The 20,224-nt window shown below is 42.0% G+C and overlaps 1 pseudogene across 1 annotated transcript in view; it reads left to right on the top strand.

The window, feature by feature from the left end:
* Positions 1 to 247: 247 nt before the first annotated feature.
* The window catches only part of LOC143705384 (uncharacterized), a 50,571-nt pseudogene continuing 30,594 nt past the window's right edge, over positions 248 to 20,224 (top strand). Inside the window, exons 1-2 of the transcript XR_013192311.1 lie at positions 248 to 809; positions 5,345 to 7,195. The product of XR_013192311.1 is annotated as an uncharacterized LOC143705384 (transcript). The remainder of the gene's footprint in view (positions 810 to 5,344; positions 7,196 to 20,224) is intronic.

Raw genomic sequence — 20,224 nt, 5'->3', positions numbered from 1 at the left:
AGTGTAAAAGGCTCCATGTGGAAGCGTTCAGAGAGTTCTTCATCAATGTGAGGATCAGTTAGTGTGATATAAGCTCTGACACACAGAAGCTGTCAGTGACGTCACTTTACAAGGATCCTCCTCAAACTGCTGCAACTACACAGTCTGAACACACACACATCTCTACAATCTCATTGTGTGTGTAGTATTGGGATTTGATACTGTACTGGAATAATCTAAATGTTCTGTATGATTTGTTCTCAGTGTTTCCATGCACAGATCTGAAGTCAGTTTCTCATTATGGGGAGCAGAGAGAGCAGAGAGAGATCTTCATCTCCAGATCCCAGCTGTGTGTCTCTGAAGAGTGACGCATCCATGGAGAAGCCTCCTCAACTCAGTGACGAAGCAGTGACCTCTGACCCCAGTGACGAAGCAGTGACCTCTGACCCCAGTGATGAAGCAGTGACCTCTGACCCCAGTGATGAAGCAGTGACCTCTGACCCCAGTGACGAAGCAGTGATCTCTGACCCCAGTGATAAAGCAGTGACCTCTGAACCCAGTGATAAAGCAGTGACCTCTGACCCCAGTGACGAAGCAGTGACCTCTGACCCCAGTGATAAAGCAGTGACCTCTGACCCCAGTGACGAAGCAGTGACCTCTGACCCCAGTGATAAAGCAGTGACCTCTGAACCCAGTGATAAAGCAGTGACCTCTGACCCCAGTGACGAAGCAGTGACCTCTGACCCCAGTGATGAAGCAGTGACCTCTGACCCCAGTGATGAAGCAGTGACCTCTGACCCCAGTGATGAAGCAGTGACCTCTGACCCCAGGTGAGTGTAAATCTGTAGTGGTGAATTAACTGTTTTATGGGAGTCAAAAACCAGTGGTGGAGGAAGTACTGAATCTCAGTACTTAAGTAAAAGTACAAATAACCAGTGACAAATTTACTTTAGTAAAAGTAAAAGTACCACAATGACAACCCTACTTAAGTAAAAAGTACCTGATTTTAAATGTACTTTAAGTATTAAAAGTAAAAGTACTTGCATAACATGCTCAGTTCATCAGCTCATCCGCTCATCTGGTTCATTGTGGAACACATCCGAAATAACCAGTTCTGGGTTCTGTACTGGTGATCGAGAACTGCTGTAGCTGTGCGCGCATGCTCAGTATCAGCTGCTCGTGCTCATCACTTCTCTCAGCACAACAAGTCTCAGTGAACTGTTGGATTTACTGGGGTAAAATATACTCCGGGATATTGGTTTATTTCGAGTCCGAGGGACTGTCAGGCATGTCTGAAAGTGAGTAACTTTAGTAACTTGTGGATCAGCACTGACGCAAGACGCGAACTGTTTCGAACGATTCAGTCCGATTTAGTGTACTGGTTCGACCGGTTCACTAAAAAGAACCGGTTCAAAAGAACGATTCGTTCACGAACCGGACGTCACTAGTATCTATGGCAACCAAACTTGGTGAGACAAACGTGCAACGGACGGACGGTCGGCAGGGAAAACTGATCAGAAAATGTAACGTTTTGTGTTGTCCTCCACACAATGTGTAATATGAAGACTGTGAAAACTAATATAGTGAATGAATCTCTGTAGGCTGTGCTGTACATTATATGTAGAAGAAAGGGTTAAAATACAAACATTACATTCCCAACCAAAAAACAACTGATTGCTTTCCATTAAAAGCAGAAGTTGAAATGACTAAATTAAAAATGATAATGAACAAAAACAGAAGCATGAGGTCGGCTATGAGAAACACATTCACTCTTCTGAACACAGTTATTATATTGCATTAATGGGCTATTCCAACAGTATCCCTGCTTTCATAAAAATATGATTACTTGTGTTACATGTACAACTTTAAAACTAATTTATAAGATGAAATATTTTAGCAACATGTATATTTTATTCAGGCAATAGTTTATTCAAAATGCACATGCTTATTTACATCTGCACTCGTTCATGTCGGTTTATGCTAGCGCTTCTCAGCGGGGGCGTTGGGGGGGGGGGGGGGTGAACGAGGCAGCAGAGAGGGGGGCGCTCAAGCATAAATGGGGGACGTTACTGTTACTCATCACAACTTTTAAGCCTCTGACAACACATACAATGTTCATTTGAATGTAAAATAAAATGATGTATGTGCAAATTAATGAATTAATATTTAAATGTTTCTAGTAGCCAATCAGACTTGTCCGGCTAGTTACCGGCAAATTATCTCCATAGCAACGCCTAAAACCAAATGCCACAGCGGCAGCCGTCAGAGTGAGCGCCGCTGACTGACAGACCCGAACTCTGCTTCGCGGTATAAGATAAGAGTAATGTGTCCAATCAAAATGCACACAAGCACAATAACGTAGGCTAAAACAATTTTGATATAAAAAAACATTCAAACATGGCGGAAAACAAGAAGTGCAGACAGTATAGTGTTGAGTACGTTAGATATGGCTTTATTCCCTCACCCACGAACATCCAGCTCCCGATGCTTTGCCAGCAGGTTTTCTCTAACGAGGCGATGAAACCGTCCCGTCTAAAGGAGCACTATTAAGCTTTGCACATGCAGACGAAGTACCGCAGCCGTCCCGGTTTGGTTACCCCAGGTTTACTCCGGCTCAAGCTGACATCCTTCAGGGCTCACACTAATGACCATAATTAATTACGGTGGCTGTTTTTGAGGCATTTGTCATTTTTTCTTCGGTTCAGTTCATGTGGCCGAGCTGTTGTCGTCTTTGTTTGTCATTTGAAATCAAAGGACCGCAATTCAAATTTGAAGCCTATAGGGTCCGTGTACGTTTTGATATTTTGTTTTCCAATTTGAAACTAAATAAGCAGAAACGAGAAAACGGCGCCTTTATTCGTTTTTTCAAAAAAACGTAAAACCGAGATTTCGCTTGATTTTTTCGTTTTGTAGTTCACAGGCAATAAACGAATAAATGACTTCAAAATTCGTTTTGCACATGTGGGCGGTCATGAGACGCCCCTTTCAGCCGATCGGTCAAGCAAATCTGAGCATGTGACGTCATCAGTAAATTCCCCAGGTATTTTCAACAAAATAATAGTCCTATGCCTCTGTGTACCGCTTCTTAAACTGTACAGGGCTGTGCAACTTAACGCGTTTCTCAGTAATATTTATTTCAGAAATATTAAATATTAATCTGCACCCAGACGGTTTTATTTAGCTGTGCAGAGTTAAATCTGTGTAGTGCTGCACAGACCGCGCAGAGCGGGTGAAGCACAGACCAATGTTCTGTCAAGTGTAAATGCGCAGCAGTCATAATGACTCTTCTTGACAATACGCTCAGTTTTGGACAAGGGGTGGTCATTGCAAATACTGTAATGCAAAACTGCTGATGGTGGTGGTGGGTAGGCTACCTACCGATGTAGTAAATTAAAATGTAACTTATCATAGCCGCGGGAGTGAGACAGCGAGATGATTGACAGGACGATAGCGGAGGAAAAAACTCAAGATAGCCTAACATGTGTTCGTTAAAAAATATTTCTTTCTTTAATATATAAGTGAGTTTGTATTTGAAAACAACAACAACAAAGAAAATCAAATAACAGTGTGGACCATAAACTGAGCTGTGCGTTCATTTTATAGGGACATTTCCAAGGGACTATTTTTTTATAGACAGTTTTTAAATTCTTCAAGCAAAATGAGTTGCCTTAGATGTTCCTTACTTTCCACCTTCTGAGACGTACACCACCGATCAAACAGATTCTCCTTCTGTTTTGCAAACTCAACATAAGTATCGTGAACAAATTTGGCACAACTTTGAAAGCGCTGGCGGTAAGCTTCAGGAACCAGCTCATATGCCTTCAATATAGCTGCTTTAACCTCATCATAATTAGCACTCTTCTCTAGGCTAAGAGCGGAATAAGCTTCCTGAGCTTTACCCACCAAGATACTTTGTAAAAGCAAAGTCCCGACAGTTCTAGGCCACTTTGATGTAATTGCCACCCGTTCAAAATATCGGTTAATGTGTCTACCAACATCAAATGAAGAAACATCACCTCTTGGAGTTAAAGTAGCAGCTTTTAATTCCAACTCTTTAAGAGACCGTTCGTGTTCAAGATACATTTGTTTCTCTCTTAGTTTCGCATTAACCTCTAGCTGTTTCTCCTGGAAAGCTAGCTCTCTGAGCCTAAGCTCAATTGCAACTTCAGACAAAGGAGCAGTCATGGATTGTGGGCAAACCCGTTTAACTTTTAAGACACCATTGTCAACCAAAACACTTCTAATGATTTCCTTCACACTATCCTTCAGACGCTTCTCACTACTTGTGATGGGAATATCATAATGAGAGGACAACTGCAAAAGTTGATCCTTTGTAAAAAAAAACTCAAGTAACTCTTCTGAAGGTTCCTTTAGGAAGTCTTCTAAAGAAGCCATTACTAAACTCAACACTAACTACACTTAAGTAGTAACACTACTTCCTACACAGTTCAGGCCGACACAACAGGTCCAATTACACACTACTAAAAAAATGACAAAACAGCAAAAATGCTCTCAAACAAAGCTTTTAAAGCTTTAACCAGAAGTAGAACTAACCCAGACACAAAAGATTACTGACCCCAAGCAATCACGAATATCAAAAGACAATACTGGGCATTAGTCTACTATGTTCACAGTTCTGAAATGCTTACCCCCGACAGAGAACAAGTCTCCACCCAGAATAACCTCGAAAAAAAAAAAGGAAAAATAACAAAAGAGAGAACCGATGGAAGGATTGAGTAATCAACCCAGCTGGAACTCTCACCCTACCTAACCGGGAAAACTCATGCATATACTCAAAAATACTCAAACAACCATACTCACCAAATTATCTCAATCAAAGGGAATAAACAAAAACAGTCCCCAAATTATAAAAAAAAAAAACACGAACCAAATTGGACGAGCCCCCATTATGTTACAACCCTGGCTCTAGGGATGCAACATAAAGGACACAAAGACAGAAGTCTGCCAATTAAACAAAGTTTATTTAATATAAAAAGGGGACTATAGAAGCAAAACACTGCTACTACTAGAGAGAGCGAGAGAGAGAGAGACCTAGATTTAAAGTAGCTCCCGTCAGGTGACACCAATTAACCGGTTGATTGCAGGTGATATACCAGGGAAACTGCAATGACATACAGATTAGAACACTCACACATAACACTAATTCATAATCAAATTCATCATCAATTATTTTCATTATATATTATTATCCATTTGATCAATTAGTCATTGCAACCCTACTTAAAATACATGAAACCGCAGACAGGAAAATTTATTTATTAGTGTTTTCTTTGGATCTGTAATTTCTCATTTGTCATCATGTCATTTTTCATGTTCTTAAATCTGTGCACTTTTGTTGTGTCAGCAGTGTGTATAGAGATGATCAGACTGGAGATCAGGATTCTCCTCAACCAGTGAATGATGAACTACAGAGAGTCAAACACAGACACAAAACCAGCATGAAGAACAAGTATGAGAGATTATTTGAGGGACTGAAACTCCAAGAGACGGAAACCCTCCTGAACAGGATCTACACACAGCTCTACATCATAGAGGGAGAGAGTGAAGGAGTGAATAAACAACATGAGGTTTTACAGATGGAGAAAACAGCCAGAACACAACACTCACAAGACACTCCAATCTCCTGCAATGACATCTTTAAAGCCTCTCCTGAACCAGGACGCGAGGAGAGAGAGCAGATCAAGACTGTTCTTACTAAAGGCATCGCTGGAATCGGGAAAACCGTCTCTGTGCAGAAGTTCATTCTGGACTGGGCCGAGGGGAAAGACAATCAGGATGTAGATTTCATGTTTGTGCTTCCATTTCGAGAGCTGAACTTGATCCGAGATCATCAGTACAGTCTTCACAGACTTCTGCTGGACTTTCATCCTGAACTTCAAGATCTGGACTCAAAGATTTATGAGGAGTGTAAAGTTGTGTTCATCTTTGATGGTCTGGATGAAAGCAGAATCACACTGATGTTTCCAGACGGTCAGGAAGTTTCTGATGTGACTGAGACTTCATCAGTGGGTGTGTTGATGTCAAAGCTCATGAAAGGAGATCTGCTTCCCTCGGCTCTCATCTGGATCACCTCCAGACCAGCAGCAGCCAATCAGATCCCCTCCGAATACATCAACCGTCTGACAGAGATTCAGGGATTCAATGAGCCTCAGAAGGAGGAATATTTCAGGAAGAGAATCAGTGACGAGCATCAAGCCAGCAGAATTATCTCTCACATCAGAAGAGCAAGAAGCCTCCACATCATGTGCCACATACCCGTCTTCTGCTGGATCTCATCCACTGTGCTCCAGAAGCTCCTGGAAGAAGATCTGAGTGCAGAAATCCCTCAAACTCTGACTGAAATGTACATCCACTTCCTGCTGATTCAGATCCACATGAGGAATCAGAAGTATGAAGAGAGAGATCCAGAGAAACTCCTGCGCTCCAACAGAGAAGTGATTGTGAAACTTGCTGAAGTGGCTTTCCATCAGCTGATGAAGGGCAATGTGATGTTCTATGAGGAGGACCTGATTGAGAGCGGCATAGACGTCACTGACGCCTCAGTGCATTCTGGGATTTGCACTGAGATCTTTAAGGAGGAATCTGTGATTCATCAGAGGAAAGTCTACAGCTTCATTCATCTGAGCGTTCAGGAGTTTCTCGCTGCTTTCTATGTGTTTTACTGCTATTTAACGAAGAACCAGAAACCACTGCAGCTTCTGCGTATATTCAGATCTGATGAAGTCTCTCTGTATGGTCTTCTAACATCAGCAGTAAATAAAGCCCGCAGGGCTGAGAATGGACGGCTGGATCTGTTCCTGCGGTTCCTGATGGGCGTCTCACTGGAGTCCAATCAGAGACTCTTACAGGATCTACTGACACACACAGAGAACAGCTCAGAGACCATCAGGAGAATCACACAGTACATTAAAGACCAGATCAAACAATCACATCATCTCTCAGCAGATCAATCCATCAATCTTTTCCTCTGTCTGCTGGAAGTGAAAGATCAGACTCTGTCCAGAGAGATTCAGGAGTTTGTGAAATCAGACAAACACTCAGTGAAGAAACTCTCTCCGTCTCACTGCTCAACAATCTCCTACATGCTTCAGATCTCAGAGGAGGCGCTGGATGAGCTGAACACCATGAAATACAACACATCAGCTGAGGGTAGAAGAAGACTGATACCAGCTGTGGTCAACTGCAGAAAAGCTCTGTGAGTGTTTAATCATTAATAGCTGAAGAATACTTTTAATAATGCATCTTACATCTTTACAGGGTCATGACAGGGATTTTTACATTATTGTAATATATATTACTTGAGGTTCACTTATACTAGAGGTGCAAAACTCAGTTCTCTAGAGCACGGTTTCCAAACCCTGGGTCGCCAGGAGGATTCAAGGAAAATGGAGTTACATTTAATATAAAATAATAATAACAATAATTTGTTTTCATAAAATCATAGTCTAAAGGCCTGTATAAAAAGAATAAATATGCTAAATATATTTGACTTAAATAATGAACAGATTAAGAAAACAAGAGAAGAAACTGTGACAGTATTCTGCTGAGTTTGGTTCATTTCTGTGAGGTGCTCCACAAACAAGTTGACGGAAAGGAAACCGAGACGACAGAAAACACTTCCTGTATGTTTGATTTATTTTACAAAAGCACAATGTTCTGTTTTATTGTGAGTGTACACAAATACAATGAAATACTTAGCAGTTTCGAACAATCCTACTCTTATCTGTGTGACCAAAATGACGGAGTGTGTTTGTATGTTTCCTCTGTTGGATCACGCGTGACCGGTCTTCGTTTAGCTCTGTGTTGTGTGTGTCGATGAACGAGACCGGCAACAGAAATTACTCAGATTTTATTCTGCATTAATAAAAACACTTCATTTGGTTTCAGTCCGGGCCTTCAGCAACAATCTCCAAGTCTTCTTGTAAATAAAACATCTCTGGTATCTCCGGTTAACTAGTAGTGCATTAATTGCGTTTGTTTGTTAAATAAGAGTCAACCTAGCGCTGTCTTGTGAACTTCTTCTTCTCAAGTGTAGAAAAGATAGAGTTGCAGACCAGGAGATTGTTGAGGTATAAGTTCTTTATTTCGTCGCTGTAGTCATCTCAATCAAGTCTAACTAAGGCTGTATACATTTAGTTCATATACCCTTTCAGGGGGAGGAGTTACATAAAGGTGGAAACAAAAGCATGTAAATGAGGCATACGGGTTAAGGAATGTGCCTTAGACTGAGAGTGTTACCAATCCTAATCCAATCAGCATAACAGTGTAATGTAAATATCCTAATCCAATCAGCCAGACTCTTCACCGATACCTTCACATTATCTTAATGGCCAGGCAGTGCATAAAGACAAAAGGCTATAGTCTCAGGGCTCTGACCAATTTAACTTACAATAGAGAGCTGGACAGACAGGAACAGGGAGGTTTGTGACATAATTTACCTTAGATACAAAATTCACACTAATAAACTTTCTCAGTTTCTATACTATTGTATTGGAAGCTCAATTAAACATTTAAATAAAATTTGTAATCCTACAGCTGAAATGTGTAGTTTCTGAAATCCCGCTGAGTGCTGGTTGCGCTGCTATCAGTGGTGCGGATACAGTGTTCTCTATCTCTTGTGTCTCGCACACAGTCTTCACTCGCGCTTCAATCTATCGCCGATGCAGAGACTATTCGTTCTGCTGAAATCACAAAACACACACAAACCTGTCCCTGCTTGATATACAACCACTCATGAACATATTCGGTTTTGATGAAAAAAAAAAACGATACAAGTGCGGAATAGAACCCAGAACCTCTGACACGCTTGGCAAAAGTTCTGCCACTGGACCATAACAGCACACAAGTAAATGTGTGGATCTATACAATAACAATATGGCCTATTTTAGTAGATCTCATTAAATGACAAATGTACCCAAAATGACCCAATGTACTATTGATTTCTGGACATCGTAATGTTGTGTTTTTCCCGAAAATTGTTATTGTACACATGTATTGTATCTGATTTAGCATTGTATGGCAATACCCCCCCCCCCCCCAAAAAAAAACATATTCTTACTGACATCATCATCATTCTCAATGACATCAGCGCGGGCTAGCGTCGACACAGCGCTGGGCACAAGGGGCATTCTGTCACTACGCATCAAAATCTGATTGGCTGATAATATAAGGTATTAATTTTGATTTCTTCGGGTCCTTGCAGATACCCTGTTTAACAAAAACAATTTTACATAAATTACAAAAATATATTACCAGAAGCATGAATGGGAACATACCTGCATGAATAAAAAGACAAATGAATCAAAACCAACTTGAAATCACCGTTTGATTTCAGCAAATCAGTTCCAGCGGACGCTGACAACGTAATTAATATTCATGAACCCGGCAGCTCATCAATCCTTTAAATCAATCAAATGAACCTAACAGAAATGATTAAACAGGTTGAGTTTGACAGCACTAAAGGGCACGATAATTTTCATAATCATGATGCACACCCATGTTGATAGCGGACTATGCAATTTGCTAAGATAGGGATAAAGGCAGGCGATTATAATGGGTCCTGCTACTGGCACTTACCAGGACCTCTTGCTGATGTGAAGTTAACTCTGTCTGTCCCTCATCATGACCAGGCTGTGGACACTCAGTAACCTAAACCTGCTTCCATTACAAATCTGCGACCGCGGCATAGCATATCTAATAGTTCTAATTACTAAAGCTCTATCATTAAATAGTGCTTGATCATCATATCATATTTTAATGCTTGCTTGTCTGATGTTAAGAGTGTACGTTCAGATATTTAAAAATGGTGCCATTTTACAAAGATAAGCTGATTTTGGTGCACATTTGTATTGGAATGAGAGAGTTAGGCTTCGTGAGCCCAACGCCAGTTACTTTCAGTTTCGCTTCAAATTATTTTGTTTTGGCTTGTTTGTTACTTACTGATATTTTTTCATTCTTGTTCTGTTTTGAATACGGTTAAATTGAAAGGATTTGTTGTGGAGAGAGGGGAACTAAAGTAGCCTATAGCTATGTATTTTTGTACCATCCACCGTTATAACATATTGCTTTATTTACGGTATTATTTCTGAATGCAATAAAATGCCACTTATACATGATTTACCCGTTTTTTTCTCTCTCAAAAAAAAGCATGCAGCAAACAGTAGCTATTAACGTGAATTGGTTAAACTTCTTATTATCGGTTAACCGGTTAATTAGCATCCCTATAGCTAGATCAGATTAGTGCAGAATCAACTTTGAGCTGCGATCGCATCGAGGATCAAGTGCACCTGCATCATCAAAAGCGGTTGTTAAGAGAAGTGCTGAGCTGTAATGTTTGTGCCATCTACTGGTTTGAAGTAGAATAAAGTCAAATGTGCATTTAGCCCAGTTTTATAGCCTATAAGTATTCTTATGCTTAGTTTGACCAATGCCCTCGGCATTGTATTGTAGCATTGCATTTAGCATTGTATCAATGCCCCCTTGTGTTTTTGAAAACACCTATATAAAATTTATAGACAAAGAATTACTAAACTGCTTATGTTTTTTATGCAAATACTTTGGCTTTGAGATCTAGCTGCTGTCACATCCAATACAGTTGCTGCTTAATCTTTGCACACCAGTTGTAACTGACGCTAAGTCCAGTATAAACTCGTTTCCATGACAGCACCGGAAGTTGTGCATGTGTAACCTTTACGACCATAAAGTCGTTTTTTGTAATGCAATTTAATGTGTCTTGTTTACTGTAATTCTGAGTAATAGTGTGATATAAAGTTGTTGTTACGTTGTTCTTGTTAAATTTCTGAAAAAGAGAAAGGTTTTCATTGCTAGTCACATGATTAACCCCGGAAGTATGAAGAGTAGCGCCAGAGAGAAGAGAGAGTGGCGGGTGAGAACAGCGAACTTTTAAGGTCCCGTCTATTATTCTACAGCTGGTCTACCAGGCGAACATGGTAATAATTATCGAGCTATCTTATTAAGCACTGTTAAATTCTGTTTACAAGAAAATGTGAGACACATTGTGCTGGTCTGCATAAGAAATAAGAGTGTATGTTGTTTTGGGTGCTTTATGCTTGAAGCTGTTTTGTTTATCTTCTAGTTTTCATGGTGTTCCATGATACTTCAGAGAAGAATAAATGTGAATGTGGACATCAGTAAGAATCGGGGACTCATTTATGACCAGTGTAGTTACACCAGTTTCTTTACAAACTCTCTCTTACACTGTGCCTCATTTACAAAACAATCTGCAGTCAAACGCTCCAAACAAACACATTGTATCAATGCCCCCTTGTGTTTTTGAAAACACCTATATAAAATTTATAGACAAAGAATTACTTTGTCAATGCAAAGACGCGTTACGCGCGTAAAAAGTTCCTGCTGCGCGAATGAGGCCATTAAAAATAAACCATCCACTTTTTTCTGAAGCTGGAGTCTTTCTGGAGTCTGTACAGAGATTCAAACGAGCTGACATTGGAAACACATTGGAAAAAAACATGGCTGCTGAGGGCAGGTGTGGTTTGTTGGGCTCCACTTATGCCCTCTGTATTTTACAACTTTTCTTGCTGTTATTGTTTGCTTGGACTTACAGACCGGTGAGTCACCCCGTCTGATAGATCCGTGTTCGGGGACTGTACCGGGAGTTGCTGTGGCTGCTGGCCGCAGGGCTGTGGTGGCTTGGAGTGATGGCGTGGACCTTCATTTTCGGTCGGGAAATAGAGTGAGGCGCGTTGCTTCATGTGGAGGACCGGACAAGACGCCATTAGTGCACTCAAATGGCTCGGCCAGTCGCACTGTACAAAAACAAAAACAATATCTATATTTCCAAACTGTTAATCATGCTAGAGTGCTTTGGGATGTTAAGTTTAAACCAAAAGGTATATTGGGTGGACACTTAAACATTCGCAGCCTAATTTCCAAAAGGGATCAGATCTCTGTACTCCTTATGGACTCAAATTTGGATTATCTTTGTTTAACAGAATCCTGGCTTCACAGTAATGTACCAACTAACATGATAGACATTGCTGGATATCAATGTTTCAGAAAGGACAGAGATGTAGGCAAGGGGGGAAGATTTTAATATAGATAAAAGTAATATACATACATATGTCATACAGTTGAATTGAAAACCCCTCTGGAATGTTTAGCTTTGAATGTAATTTTATCATCTACAATGAATTTTAATATTGTTGTTCTTTATAACCCACCTTCTCATAACATTACTTTTTATGATGAATTAAGTTTTGTAGCTAAACAACTTGATTCTTATAAAGAGACTATATGGTATGGTGATTTTAACATTAATTGGTCTGACAAAAGTGGTAAACAAAAATTAAAAACAATCATGACAAAATTTAATTATCTACAAATGATTAAAGGGCCCACTAGGATAACAAGGCAGACCAAAACACTTATTGATATGCCGTTTACTAATAAACCAGAACGTATAACAAGGACGTACAATCTGATAACAGGTCTCTCAGACCACAACATGATTCTGACAGCTAGAAAACTGACTAGAAAGCGGCTACAGTATTTTGGCAAATCTGGTTGTGATAAATTATCATTTATTATTCCTGAAGCTAAAACTGTGCAGTTTGAAAGAGAACTTAATAACTTAAATTGGGAGCAGATCATGGCTGTGAATGATGTAGACGAGTGTTGTAATTCTATGACTACAGCTATCTCAGGACTAATAGATACATTTATAAAACAAAAAAGATGTAGCCAGAAAGAAACTACTATACCATGGATAAGTAATTAAATCAGAAAGCTTATGAAGAAGAGAGATTTGGCTCTGAAAAAAATCATTATGCTCAAAAATGAATACTGATCTGTTAACTTACAAATGTTTAAGAAATAAAGTGGTACTAGAACTACGTAAAGCAAAGGTTTCCTATTATACTCAACTTATAGGTAATGCTAAGGGCAATAATAATTCCATTTGGAGACATTTAAACAATCTGACTAATAAAACACATAAACACAAAGGGATAAAGGAACTTACCATAAATGGAAAGAACATAAATAATAATGCCACTATGGCTACTGAGTTAAATTCATATTTTGTGCAATCAGTAGAAAAACTAACAAAAGATTTTGAGTCTATAGATTTCAATTATCCAACTGGAGTGACTTCTGCAGATTCCTTTTATATTACAGAGTTTCCGGACAAAAATTGCAGAAATTATTAATAAATTGTCAAATTCCAAATCAAATGATATCTATATGATGAATAGTTGCTTTTTAAAAAAATATAAAACTGTGTTAGTTAAACCACTGACACATCTTGTCAATCTTTCTATAAGAACGTGTACATTTCCTTTAGGTTGGAAAAAAGCAGTCATTGTGCCAGTATTTAAATCAGGAAGTCAGGACTCTATGTGTAACTATCGTCCTATATCTATTTTACCTATTTTATCTAAAGTAATTGAGAAAGTTGTAGCAGCACAAATTGTTGACCAGAAGCCAGTCAGTTCCTCCACCCACAGCAGTTCGGTTTCAGATTGGGTTATTCAACTGAAATTGCAAACTGCTGTTTTATTGAAAATGTGAAAAAATCCCTAGATAGGGGTGATGTGGTGGGAGCTGTATACCTTGATCTTAAAAAGGCTTTCAGATGATGCAGTTCTTTATACACACGCTAGGTCACCAGAGCTGGCTGCTGATGTACTGTCTGCAGGTATGGCTGATGTCAGACAGTGGCTCAATCAAAATCAGTTGGTGCTAAATTTTACAAAAACAGTCTCCATGTGTTTTTCTATTAAGAAACTTGATCTTAGTGAAAGATTTAAAATTAACTTACAAAATGGAAAAATTCAATCTGTTACAGAATTTAAATATCTTGGATTGGTCATAGATCCTCAACTTAAATTTGCTAAACATATAAAGAAAATTTCTAAAACAATACAAAGGAATCTTAACTGTTTTAAACTGATCAGAAATTACATACCAAACCAGGCAGCCCTGCTGTACATGCATGCGATGGTCTTTTCACATATTTCATACTGCATGACAGTTTGGGCACAAGCAGCCCCGTCTGCAACAAAACACATTGGTTCACTTTACAATCGAGCAATACAAATTATGGATAACAAACCAATCCGTTACCATCACTGTTACTGTCAGGAATCAATCAGATTCATTCCCATCCACCACTCAAAGGTCACTCTCCCCGGAATATTAACCAGTCACACCTGTTCACAATCAGTCACCTCGTTACCCAGCCCTATAAAACACTCACGCACACCCCAGTCATTGTCAAGCCTCCAACAGGAGAAGACCGTTACCCACGATTTCCCGAAGTTTCCAAGTCTGCCAACGAAGATCCATCACGTAACTATACTCACCCCTGAATATACTCACCTTTGTCTCCCTGTCTTGCTGTCTCCAGTATTCCAGTCTGGTTCCCTGTTTCCCGAGTCCTGCCATTTGAATCCAAGTGCTCCACGTGTCCACCGAGATCTCCCTGTTCCTCCCTGGATCTGAAACAGAAAAGTATTCGTATCACTGGACATTGTCTACCCACGTCCAACTCTCTGAAGAAGGGTCTGCTCACCTGGGATCCTCTGCACGACGTGATCGTCAACGCACCTGCACATGAACTTTGTCTCTGCACATATATCACTGTAAATAAACTCACGTTTGCTTTCACTTACCTCCGCCTCTGTGCCTGTATCCTGACAGAAGGCTTGACCAGAACAGAAAAGTGAAACAGCGCGATGGAAGCTACCCGCCATGGTGATAACCCTGTACAGTCTACAGCCGCTGTTCAAAATTCCGGTCAGTCTACGCTCAGCACTTCTGCAGACTCCACTTCTTCGATGATATGCTTCGCTAACCAAGCATCACGTCCAGCGCCATTCTCCGGACGGGCGGAGGATTGCAACGGGTTCCTGCTTCAGTGTTCGCTCGCTCTGGAACAGCAAAATCAGTTATATCCCACAGAAAGATCGAAAATCGCTTTTATCATCCAACAGTTATCCGGGGCTGCTTTGAGATGGGCTGAAACCATGTGGTTACAGGAGTCCACTACAACCTCATCGGTACAAGGGTTTGTAGACCATTTTAAAGAAGTTTTCGGACGACCAGTTGATGATTCTTCCACCAGTGACAAACTACTGCAACTATACCAAGGTCGAAGATCGGTTTCTGAGTATTCGTTGGAATTTCGCACTTTAGCCTCTGCAAGTGGGTGGAACGAGAAGGCGCTCATTTCTGTTTACCGACGTGGTCTGAATCCTGCTCTCCGTCTGCAAATGGCGATATATGATGACAGTCTGGGTGTTGAAAAATTTATCCAACAAGCTCTCCGTGTGCATCAACGATCTCAGGGCTGTTATCTAAAAAATCGCCGACCCACTAGTAATTCTCAGTATCCCACGGAAGCTCCGCCCGAAGCAGATGGAGAAAAGATGCAATTGGATACTTACCGACTGTCCCCAGCGGAACGTGCCCGGCGCCGTGAACTCAGGTTATGTCTGTATTGTGGAATGGGAGGACACTTTCGTCAGTCATGTCCGACTCGACCCCCCAGAATGCTTGTGAGTTCTGTCTTTACGGCCGATTCGGTATCAGCCCCACTAACTATTTCAGTGATCTTAAAATCCACGACTTTCCATGTTTCTGCCACAGCCATAGTGGACTCCGGGTCGGCAGGAAACTTCATTTCCGGACGGCTCTGCCAAAAACTCCAGCTCGAGAAATCAGCCACCGCCAGACCATACTCCATCCATGCAGTGACGGGTGAAACCATAAATAAGGGGTATGTCACAGCTCAGATTAAACCCATCATCCTGGGTGTCGAAAATACACATCACGAACTTTTGAACCTTTCATATTAGAGAACAGTCAGACTGATCTAATTCTGGGTCGCCCATGGCTTATTCGACATCAACCCAATATCAACTGGTCATCTGGTAAGATCCTGAACTGGGGGTGTAAGTGTGCATCCAGAACTGCCGAGTTGGCGACCACATCCATCGTTGATGCACCTAACATTGTCCCAGTAAACTCAACCTCCATCGAAAGCCCCACTGAGAGTCTGTCCGTTTCCATACCTACCTGTTATTCCTCGTTTGCAGATGTGTTCAATCCTGTCGAGGCTGCTAAATTACCCCCTCATCGAGCTTGGGATTGTGCGATCGACCTTGTTCCAGGAGAACCCATTCCTAAGGGACGAATCTACTCCCTGTCTATTCCCGAACAGAAAGCCATGCAACAGTACATTGAAGAGGCTCTGAAACAGGGGTATATCCGTTCCTCCACGTCACCTGCTGCTGCCAGCTTTTTCTTTGTTCCTAAGAAGGGTGGCGGACTACGTCCTTGTATCGACTATCGAACCCTGAACAGAATAACCGTGAAGTTCAGCTATCCACTACCGTTGGTTCCTTCCTCACTGGAGCAGCTGCGTGAGGCCAAGATGTTCACTAAACTGGACTTGAGGAGCGCATATAACCTCATCCGAATTCGAGAAGGCGTCGAATGGAAAACCGCGTTCATCACCCCTGCTGGCCACTACGAATATTTGGTTATGCCGTATGGACTGGTCAACGCTCCTTCCATCTTTCAAAGCTTTATGGACGAGGTATTCCGAGATTATCTGAACCGATTCGTAATAATCTACATCGATGACATTTTAATCTATTCCAAGGATCCAGTGGAACACCAACGACACGTCTCCTTAGTCCTCCAACGGCTACGTGAGTTCTCTTTGTTCCTAAAAGCAGAAAAATGCTCATTTCACCAAACTTCAGTCGAATTCCTAGGCTATCAACTCAGTGAAAGAGGAGTACAGATGGACGATCGCAAGACCAAGGCGATCACATCCTGGCCAACCCCACAGACGGTAAAAGAATTGCAAAGATTTCTTGGCTTTGCCAACTTTTATCGGAGGTTCGTTCACCAGTACAGCCTGCTAACAGCTCCTCTAACGTCACTCCTAAAGGGAAAGCCAAAAACGCTGCTCTGGACTGAGGAAGCCGACCACGCATTCCAGTCTTTGAAAACCGCCTTCACCACTGCCCCTCTACTCCGACATCCTAATCCCGAAGAGATGTTCATCGTAGAAGTCGACGCCTCCACCACTGGAGTAGGAGCAGTGTTGTCTCAGTATTCCAATTTGTCACCCAAACCTATGCCATGTGCGTTCTTCTCCCACAAGTTATCACCCGCCGACGTAAACTATGATATCGGCATTCGGGAACTCCTGGCGGTAAAACTTGCGCTTGAAAAATGGCGACACTGGTTGGAGGGCGCCAAACACCCGTTCCTGGTTCTCACCGACCATAAGAACCTCCAGTATCTGAAAGAAGCAAAACGACTCAATCCACGCCAGGCTAGATGGGCGCTTTTCTTCACTCGATTTCACTTCCAGATCTCCTATCGTCCAGGCTCCAAGAACGTCCGAGCGGATGCTCTGTCTCGTCTCCATGCTCCTGAAACTCACCATGAAGAACCCGAGAACATCTTGCCAGAGAAATCTTTGTCAATCCCATTCAGTGGGACTTAAACGAACAACTGATGGAATTGTCTCGAAACCAACCCAGTCCTACGGAATGCCCAGCTGGGAAAATCTACGTACCCGATGAATTCCGTATATCACTTATCTCCTCAGCGCACTCCTCCGTTGGTACGGGTCACCCAGGAGTCACCAAAACCTGCTCCACTCTCCAAAACTGCTACTGGTGGCCCAACATGCTCCGAGACGTCAAATCATTCATCCAGGGGTGCATCCTATGTGCAATGAACAAAAATCCTCGTCATTTGCCCGCAGGAAAACTCATGCCTCTACCCGTTCCCCAAAGACCCTGGTCGCACATTGGGGTGGATTTTGTGACTGATCTTCCACCCTCCGAAGAGAACACCTGCATCCTGGTGGCCGTCGACCGCTTTTCGAAAGCGTGTAAGCTGATTCCCCTGAGAAACTTACCCACAGCATTTGCAACCGCAGAACTTTTAATGGAACATGTCTTCCAGAATTTCGGCCTCCCAGAGGACATTGTATCAGATAGGGGGCCTCAATTCATTTCAAAAGTTTGGTGAGCCTTCTTTGCACTGATGAATGTCACCGTAAGTCTCACTTCAGGGTATCACCCACAGGCTAATGGTCAGGCAGAACGAAAAATCCAGGATGTCAGCCGTTTCCTCCGAACTTTCTGCCATGCCAATCAGCACCTCTGGAGTCGTTACCTCGTGTGGGAAGAGTATGCCCAAAATTCCCTTAGACAAACCTCCACCAACCTGACTCCGTTCCAATGCATTCTGGGTTACCAACCTCCACTGTTCTCGTGGTCCGGGGAACCCTCAGAAGTCCCAGCAGTTAACGCCTGGTTCCGGGACAGTGAGAGAATATGGAACCAAGCTCACCATCACCTCCAACAAGCCATAAACCGCCACAGTCACTTTGCAGACGCTCACCGAAGCAACACCCCCGAATACCAACCTGGACAATTGGTTTGGCTCTCAACAAAAGATATCCGGTTGAGACTCCCCTGTCGCAAGTTAAGTCCAAGATACATCGGTCCGTTTCCCATAACAAGACAAATCAATCCAGTTACCTACCAGCTCCGTCTGCCAAGTCACTACCGCATCCACCCCTCATTCCATGTTTCCCTCCTGAAGCCCCATCACTCACCTGTTCCAGTCCCCTCTACAGATCTAGCACAAGATGAAAATCCTCCGGTACCCCCCATTGAAACAGAATCCATCTTCGCTGTAAGAGAGATCCTGGACTCCCGACGTCGGGGTGGTCTACTCGAGTATCTGGTTGACTGGGAAAATTATGGACCGGAAGAGAGGTGTTGGATACCTCGTAAGGACATCCTTGATCCCATGCTACTCACTGCCTTCCACGAACAACACCCTGACAAACCTGCTCCTCGACCTTGAGGTAGACCCCCACGACGTCGGGGTCCTAGGTCCGCTGGCGCGGACGCTGGAGGAGGGGGTAGTGTCAGGAATCAATCAGATTCATTCCCATCCACCACTCAAAGGTCACTCTCCCCGGAATATTAACCAGTCACACCTGTTCACAATCAGTCACCTCGTTACCCAGCCCTATAAAACACTCACGCACACCCCAGTCATTGTCAAGCCTCCAACAGGAGAAGACCGTTACCCACGATTTACCCAAGTTTCCAAGTCTGCCAACGAAGATCCATCACGTAACTATACTCACCCCTGAATATACTCACCTTTGTCTCCCTGTCTTGCTGTCTCCAGTATTCCAGTCTGGTTCCCTGTTTCCCGAGTCCTGCCATTTGAATCCAAGTGCTCCACGTGTCCACAGAGATCTCCCTGTTCCTCCCTGGATCTGAAACAGAAAAGTATTCGTATCACTGGACATTGTCTACCCACGTCCAACTCTCTGAAGAAGGGTCTGCTCACCTGGGATCCTCTGCACGACGTGATCGTCAACGCACCTGCACATGAACTTTGTCTCTGCACATATATCACTGTAAATAAACTCACGTTTGCTTTCACTTACCTCCGCCTCTGTGCCTGTATCCTGACAGTTACATCCTCGAGAAATATAATATATTCAGCTTTGAAAGCTTCAGTAATTTCTTCTTTCAAATTAATTTTCAAGTGTATTAATAATTTAACACCCGAGCCAATTAGTAAATTTATTCAAATACAGAACAGCAAAAGAGTTACCAGAAGCAGCACAAATCATAACTGTACAATACCATACTGTAGGACAAGCTTCGCACAGACAGCCTTTTCTGTTAAGAGCTCTAGACTCTGGAGTTCGTTACGTCTGACATTAAGGTCATATATGGCTTGAAAAAGTTCACTTCCAGGATTAAGTTGTGGCTAAAGGCAAACCAAAACTGTAACCATTTTTAACTATTGTTATTTTCTGTGTGTGTGTGTGTGTGTGTGTGTGTGTGTGTGTGTGTGTGTGTGTGTGTGTGTGTGTGTGTGTGTGTGTGTGTGTGTGTGTGTGTGTGTGTGTGTGTGTGTGTGTGTGTGTGTGTGTGTGTGTGTGTGTTTTTTAAAGAAATGTGAATGTTTTCTATTTTTATGTATCGGTTTTATAATGTACTTAAAATTGCCCAACCAGGGACAGGAGGTGAAAATTAGCATTAGCTAGAAACTCTATATGCTGCGCATCAGTTACAGGCTTTGTATTGTAACTATGTTTGACTGTATGGTCCCTGTTAAATAAATAAATAAACTAAACTAAACTAAACTGTTTAAACAGGACCGTCAAAGTTACTGACGCCAG

The sequence above is a fragment of the Siphateles boraxobius genome, unplaced genomic scaffold (genome assembly GCF_051911475.1).
Source record: "Siphateles boraxobius isolate OS27281-9 unplaced genomic scaffold, OSU_SipBor_1 111, whole genome shotgun sequence".
In the NCBI taxonomy this organism is placed as follows: Eukaryota; Metazoa; Chordata; class Actinopteri; order Cypriniformes; family Leuciscidae; genus Siphateles; species Siphateles boraxobius.
This window is presented reverse-complemented; position numbering and strand designations above follow the sequence as displayed.